Source organism: Urtica dioica, chromosome 2 (genome assembly GCF_054948205.1).
Source record: "Urtica dioica subsp. dioica isolate 48M chromosome 2, U.dioica_male_clone48M_v1_H2, whole genome shotgun sequence".
Classification (NCBI taxonomy): Eukaryota; Viridiplantae; Streptophyta; class Magnoliopsida; order Rosales; family Urticaceae; genus Urtica; species Urtica dioica.
Genome location: NC_142757.1, coordinates 10,643,563 through 10,651,630, shown reverse-complemented (window position 1 = coordinate 10,651,630; position 8,068 = coordinate 10,643,563). Strand labels below are relative to the sequence as shown.

Genomic DNA, 8,068 nt, shown 5'->3' with positions numbered 1-8,068 from the left:
ATGAGGCATTGAGAGTTGGAGACTCTATAGTTCTTCTAGGTGTCTTCCGAAGGTACTGAATTGACTAGTGCACTTCTAGAGACAAGATAAGAACAAACCATTTAACCTCTTATGTCTCGAAGTCACTATGTATGAATTGCATCATGCTTACCTTAATCCTGAAATGAGACATGTCATTTCACACCTTAGTATTCTCATTTGAGAAAGTCAGAGTTCGGACTCACTATGTGATTCCGAACAGGGCCTATTGGTGAAGTACTAAGTTGTGAGAATGTCATGAGTAACTTTGTGAAGTTCTCATAGATATGGAATTCATGTACAAGATTGCTGAAATGCAATGTATGCCACCTCATGCTTTGTTCCTTGGAGTGTGAATAAATGAACTGGCCAGTGTCCAAATTAAGTCCTGACTCTTTTGGATGAAACAATGTGACTTGTTAGCTCCTCGTCATATACATTGTTTCTAACTTATTCACAAGCGACAAAGGAGTTGAGGAAATAACAGCTAGAAGGGTAAAATGGTAATTTAGTAAATCCCGACTAGCTGATGACATTCATGAAGGGTAGCATAGATAATATTCAGTGGATCCGCTCATTATAATTAGGTGAATTCTTGAGTAGAAAATAAATTCATTTGAACCGAGAGATTTTCAGTGTCAGCTCTTTAGTGGAGTCAGTTGGCATTAAGCTAAACTTGGAAAAGGTTTGTGAACTTTTGAGTCCAAGTGTTTAGCTCAAGCTTTGTTCATTTGGGTCCATGAGGTCACTGTCACGAATCACATCGATAGGAATAGTTAAACTAGAAGCTAAGTCAAAACAAGAACGAAAATAGTTAAAAGGGTATTTTTGTCTTTTGAGACAAAGGATGAAATGAATGTCAATAAATTTTTTGACAAGTTCATTTGATGACTTAATGTCACTCGGCCATGACTTGATCATTGGGTCTTGTGAATTAATTTCATTTCATAAGAATTTTATTGAAAATTCTTAATGGGCCTTTTTCATGTTGTCATGAACAAGTGGAAAAGCTTCTAGAAGGCCTTTCTAGTATCATTATAGGCGCCCAAATACCCAAGAGACAAGAGAGAATATTTTGTGCATAAATGTATGAAGATACTTGCCAAAAGGAAAAGAGGAAACAAATTTCCTCTAAGGGAAATAAGAGGTAGGCGCCCAACACAAGAAAGAAGCAAGGCAAGGAACAAAAAAGGAAACAAATCCAAGGCTTAATGAAGCCCACCTTGGCCGAGTGCATCATAGAGGAAAAGAGGAAATTGGCTCATGAATATGTGATATTCTATAGAAGAGGAAACTACCTTATTGAAGGTAAGACCTCTCCTATAAATAGGAGCCTCATTCTTCTCATTTTTCTCATTCCACATAAGTTAGAGATTGAGAGCTTCTCTCTCTAGAACTTGTGGTTGCCGCCCCTCTTCTCTCTCTCTCTAGTTTATTTTCGATTTTTCTTGTTTTGGCACCTAGGTCCTCACTCGACCTAGTTTTTAGCTCTGCGACTTCAAGACTCGTTCTTAAGTCGTAGTGTTTAAAAGTGCCCACTCACTGATTCCTTTATTTCGAGTGATTTAGTGATAGAAACTTTCGTGGTTGCTCGAGGTGCCGAGGAAAGAAAGAGAGACGTGCTGCGAGGGGAGACGAGCGTTGCAAACTTTCCAAAAGCTTCTTCAAAGTTCAAGCTTCAAGAAAGGTTAGTAAACTTCTTAGTTCATATTAGTTTTTAATTACATGTACTTGCACTTTGTCTAGGTTAGTAAAAACTGTTTTTACTTGAAAAGAAAATTTTTAAATTCCGCCGCTTAACGAAGCGTTAAACTTTTTCTTAAACCCTAGATCAATTCCAACAAACTCAACTCGAGGAGTGAACTCAACTTGAGGAGTCATGTGAAGAGTCGGCACGAGGAGTATTAGTCGACTCGTGGACTCGGAACTCAACTCGAGGAATGAACTCATCTCGAGGAGTTGCGTGAAGAGTCGGCACGAGGAGTAGTTAGTCGACTCGTGGACTTGAACTCAACTAGAGGAATGAACTCATCTCGAGAGGCTTGCGCGAAGAGTCGGCACGAGGACCATTAGTCGACTTCCGGACTCGGAACTCAACTCGAGGAATGAACTCATCTCGAGGAGTCATGTGAAGAGTCGACACGAGGACTATCAGTCGGCTCGCGGACTCGGAACTCAACTAAAGGAGTGAACTCAACTCGAGGAGTGAACTCAACTTGAGGAGTCATGTGAAGAGTCGGCACGAGGAGTATTAGTCGACTCGTGGACTCGGAACTCAACTCAAGGAATGAACTCATCTCAAGAAGTTGCGTGGAGAGTCGGCACGAGGAGTAGTTAGTCGACTCGTGGACTCGAACTCAACTCGAGGAATGAACTCATCTCGAGGAGAAATGTAGAGTCGGCATGAGGAGTCACTTGTCGACTCATGGACTCGGTACTCGACTCGAGGAGTGAACTCAACTCGAGGAGAAATGTAGAGTCGGCACGAGGAGTAGCTAGTCGACTCGTGGACTCGGTACTCGACTCGAGGAGTGAACTCAACTCAAGGAGAAATGTAGAGTCGACACGAGGAGTAGCTAGTCGACTCGTGGACTCGGTACTCGACTCGAGGAGTGAACTCAACTCGAGGAGAAATGTGTAAACCGTCTCTCTTTTGGACCTCCAGCCTAACCATCGGCCCCTTGAGACTTTGTTATACTTTTTTTTTAGTTGTTTTGATCAATTATTGCTCCCTGTTAGCCCCCCGAGTTTCTTGTGTTTGTGAGACGAAGACCAAGAAACTCTCGTGTTGGAGGTGTACAATAATGTGTGTTGACATGTGTAGAATAACTTTTTATTGCAGTAAGGAGGTCGTTACAAGTTTCCATAGAACTTGGCCTTCTTTGGAAAAAGAAAATTACATAATTGAAATGAAGCGATTACAAAGTCGAGTGAGTTCGGGCGTGAGTTTGAGGGCGGAAGCCGTGACAATCACGGCTTGCTAGCAGACGCGACGAATTCCTTGAGGTCCCCACTTCGAATTAGGTAATCAATTTGCTTCCTAAGCTGGTAGCATTCTGTTGTCGCGTGCCCGTGGTCATGGTGATATTCGCACGGTTTGCTCTTGTCTCGCGTTGCGGGGTCCTTCTTCATCGGGGCCGGGGATCCCAGCTTCTCTCTGTGTAAGCTCAGGATCCTGTTGGGTGTCGCATTAAGAGGGACCAAGGATTGCTTCGGGGCTGGAGAAGGATGGTCATCAGGGACTTGACCATTTCTACGCCTCTTCCTTCGCGAGCCGAGACCGGTGGCCGGTGCCATGAGTGTGGAGGCGCGCTTTTTATTGGATGTGCGGTCAGCAATGTTGGGTGATTGGTGTCCCAAGGCAGCCTCTCTCGCGGTCTCGCGCCGTGCGTTGAGTTTCTCTCTCAAGTCGCATCCATGGGATTCCCTTCGAGAATCGAGGTGGTCTCTCAAGTCTCCATTGGCCGTCCCTATCACCCTTGGCAAGGATATATCGTTCGAGCGACGTCCTCGACAGGCGCCACGACATTCGGTGTCGTCGTCCGTCCGGGGACCTTGGACGCGAATGGTGAGCTCGGAGCATCCCTTTCGGGACCTTGAGATTGAGCGTCCTCGGGTATTGTGCGATCCTCGACGCCTCGACGTGGTCTCTCGAGGGTGTCCCTTCAAGGGCGCATGTGCGCGTTCACTTTCGTGAACAGCGTGGTCGAGGTTGGTCTCGTTGGTTCTCGACTTCGCCACGTAATCGGGGTCTTTCTCATCGTGATTGACGTCGTCGACGTTGTTGGAATCGAGGAGGTCGGCGATGAGCGCGCTGGTGACGCCGGGGCGGTCTAAGAGCTCGGCGAGCCTTCGAGCCGTGTCCTCTCGCACTGCGGCCTCGGGGTCATTCGCCGAGTCTCGGGGCTGGCTCTCGTTATCACGAGGTTGCCCTCCTAGACGATGCGCAGGGCTTCAGAGGCCGTACCTCGAGCTAGTCGCTCGGGCGCCCACGGAGGTGGCGGGGACATGACTCAAATATCGAGAGTCGTAGAAGTAGCAAGAAAGAGGAATGGAAGGGAGAGCATCGTCAAGGTCGGGAGGTCCCCTCCTTCTAGCGCCAAAATGTTGTCGCCGTTTTTCGGACAACGATTTAGGAGCCCCAAACGGTTCGAACCAAGGCCGGACCAAGTGGTCGCGTTCGGGCTCGAGCGTGTCGGACTCGGTATCCCGAGTCTTCCCTTAGCTGTGGGTGGTATTTGCCTCGTCCGTCATTGGTCTTGCAAGAGAAGGAAACGATGAACTACAAAGGGGAAACAGAGGGGGTGCCTCTGTTTACCTCTCCGATGCTCAACATTAGTAGGATTGAGGTGGAGTATAGAGGTTTTAGAGTGTGAGAGGCCAAAGATGAGCGAAACGAGTGAAGTACGATTTCGACAGCGTTTCGGGACTCAAAAATGGATTACCTGGACTAGGGGAGGGACCCCGGCATTTATAGGCGACCAAGGGGCGTTTTGGGCATCCCCTTGGCCGAGGGCCGACTCTGAGTCGGCCATGGAGGTGAAGGCCGGCTCTGGGTCGGCCATGGAGGCGAAGGCCGGCCCTTGGTCGGACATGGAGGCGAAGGCCGGCCCTGGGTCGGCCATGGAGGCGAAGGTCGGCCCTGGGTCGGCCATGGAGGCGAAGGCCGGCCCTGGGTCGGCCATGGAGGCGAAGGCCGGCTCTGAGCCAGCCATGGAGGCGAAGGCCGGCTCTGAGCCAGCCATGGAGGCGAAGGCCAGCTCTGAGTCGGCCGTTGGCCGTGCGCCGGCCCTGGGTCGGCCATTGGCGGCCGGGCGCCGACCCTGGGTCGGCCGGGTGCCGGCCCTGGCCGGTCATTGGCCGGGCGCCGGCCATTGGCCGAGTGACGGCCCAGGGTCGGCTGAGCTTGGGCCGGCCGGTGGACGGGAATCGACTGGACGGGACTTGGCCGGCCGGGAGGTGCTGTGTGGTCCTCGGCCGGCCGGGAGAAGGTCACCGGCTGACCGGCCGGGAATCGTCGCGACGGTTCCGCCTATGTTGGTTCGAATTGGCTAGAAACATCTCGCTTCCTCGCGGTTCTTTGAACCGTGGTGCGTTTTGACTCTTTTGCCCATGTCGGTCGTTGACGGGCCGACAACAGTACGGACGAAGGTTCCTTATAGGTGAGGTTGACTTATCCGGCAATGCCTTCTTGAGAGGCAGCCCTCAGGAGCTTTTTTCTTTGTCGGGCTGAATCCCCGTCTTGCGGACCACCCAGTATGGAGGCAACGACGTGGAGTTGTGCGTCGGCCGTGGCGGCGACCGTAGTACGGTTAGCATTAGTGTTGGTTCCTCCATCTTTTCCAGGCTGTTGCCCGTTAGTGGTGGGGACCGCAACACTTATCATTCGGAGAACGAATTCTTTGAGCTCGCCTCTTTGAATCAATGCTTCAATCTGCCTCTTGAGCGTGAAGAACTGAGCTGTCGAATGACCATAATTGTAAAGGATAACTTTTGAATCTCGCCGTTTGTAAATTTACGTTTAATAAATGAGCTTCCGTTTGTTACAAAGTAAGTTCTCGAGTGAATTATGGACGTATAAGTTTATCGAGTTAATTTAAATTATTTAAGGTAATGGAAAATCTCGGAATAAATAAAGGGTTTATCGAGTTCGTCTCGAATAATAAATTATTTTCCGAGGAAATATTCCGGAATTTAATTCAAGAAAATAAATTCTCAAGGACGAGAATTATTTCCGAGAAACCTTGAATATATTTAAATTAATCGAGAACTAACGAAAGAATTCTCGGTTTAATTATTTAATTAAAATCCGATCGGTCACGGATTTAATTAAGTAATTATGTCATGACGGATATAATCGTAACAAAACTTCATGACCCATTTGGGAGAATTTTTGAAATGGGGGTTGGTTTACAAATGTGAGGAAACAAAAGGATTTAATAATAATAAAAAACTTATTCACATAAGAGAAAATCGGTTTCTCTCTCTCTCCTCATTAACTTCTTCGGTCTTTTTCTTCTTCACCCCAGCCTCTCCACACGCGTACCTGCAAGGGAAAAAAGAAAAAAACACAACAGAGCAATATAAAAAAATTCGTCAAGCATAACCATCCAAGAACGTCCCCGGCCGGCCACCGTCACCATAACCATCCTCTTCCTCATCTCCTACTTCCATCCTCTTCCTTTCATCTTCTCTCAGCTCCTCGCGCGCCTCGGCCACGCCGCGACCCCGGAAAATCGCGAGCAAGCTCCGGTGCGAGCTAGACCCCGCGCGCGCGAACCCGGCCACCGGAGTAGGATGAGTGGTCTCCGGAGAGAAGATTAGAGGTGAGCTTTCTATGATTCAGTGGAAGAATCCGAAAAATTAGGGTTTGAGTTTCCCCTCTTTGATGATTCTCGGCCGTGTGTCTCAGGAGTTCCGGCGAGCATCTCCGACGAAGAAAACAGGACGAGATCGGTCAGAGTAACTCGGTTCTTCGAGGGAGGTATGATGATTTCATCCTTCATTTGAAAATCTGAGAGTTAGGGTTATTGATTTGGGATTCCTAGGGTGATCGTGAATTGATGGTTCTAGTTGAGGGTTTGATTTGATTTCAGGTTGGTTTGTGCTCGGTAATGTTAAGGTTGTGATGAGTTCGAGTTTTAATTCATGATTTCAATTTGTGAACCGAGTGATGTGAAGTGAAAATCTGTGAAGTTATTCTTTGTTAATCTCGTTCAATGAGTACTGATGATCAGACTGTTGAGGCTGTGATGAATTTGAAAATTTGTGAGGATTGGTTTGGAAATGGTTTTGGCCGAGGAGGTGGTGTGGCCGTGTATTATTTGGCCATGAGGTTCATTTGACTGTGTGTTCTTGGCCGTGAGCTTCATTTTTTTTTCTGGGTGATTGATTTGGTTATTTGTAGTAATAAATTCTGATCCTCGGGTTTAAATTTGTGATCTGTGATTGTTTGTGAGTTTTGAATTTTGAATGAATTGTCTCTAAATTATAGGTTGGCCGTGTGACTTGGATTTGTGATTGTGAATTGGTTTGATTTTGGAATTCTATGGATGAATTGTGATTTGAGATTAGATATTCGTTTCGGGTTCGTTTAGCTTTTAGCTCGATTTTGGAATTTAAATGTGAATTTTATGACAAGTTAAGTAATTTTTGTGACGAGTTGTATGGTTTGTTGACAAGTTTGGTGACTTGATTTCGGGTTCTAAGTCGAGTCGGGAGTTGGATTTGTAAATTGACTCGATGTTTATTCTGAATTTCACAGCTCAGTCACAGATCAGATAGAATCGAGCGAGAGCCGGCAGAACTGAACGCGTCGAAGCCGATGTATAGTGAATTCAGAAAAAGTTTTTAAAGCTCGATCTCACTCGTGAGTCGTTTATCGCTTTATAGCGTTAGACTCGAGTTTCAATTTTGGATTTGAGATTTGTATTTAAGGATTATCAGTTATTTATTTAAGAATGTTCGAGAATTTAATTTCTAGTTAATTAATTCAAAATTCTCGGTTTGCATGATTTTTCGGATTATTCGTTTAAATTATTTAAGATCGTTAATTAATGATTTGGATTTTACTTCGTACTCATTCTCTGGTACGAATTCGTACGAGTCTTGAATAAGTTTAAATTCCAAAAAGATGGGAAATAAGTGAATTAGATTCTCGAACCCCTGAACCGACTCGCAGTGAATCCCGATAACGAACCTTAAGCTTGTCATAACCTACCGGATCATTGACTGATGAGATTTCAACTTTGGTTTTTAGTTTCTCGACGCTTCAGAACGTATTAATGCTCTAGGACGTGTAGAGTCTCGGGAAGCGTGAAAAGAAAGAAAACTCCGAAAGTCAACAAATTTTTTCCGGGTAAGTGTGGAGACTTAAGTCAACTACATACCAAGAGAATAATTCTATTTACGTGCATTATTACCTATTAGTAAACAAGAATAGGAAAAGCTTTAAAATCGAATAATCTCAAAGATTAAGGCTTCGACCGCTTTTCCTGAAAACTTAGCGTGAGTTCGCTCAATAAGTTCAAACGTAAGATTTGTGAAACCC

At 46.1% G+C, this 8,068-nt stretch overlaps 1 long non-coding RNA gene across 1 annotated transcript; it reads left to right on the top strand.

Moving 5' to 3' along the window:
* Positions 1-6,015: 6,015 nt before the first annotated feature.
* Positions 6,016-7,544, top strand: LOC149404074 (uncharacterized). Its single transcript, XR_016295467.1, has 3 exons — positions 6,016-6,344; positions 6,431-6,502; positions 7,283-7,544. It is a non-coding gene; the product is annotated as an uncharacterized LOC149404074 (long non-coding RNA).
* Positions 7,545-8,068: the final 524 nt, after the last annotated feature.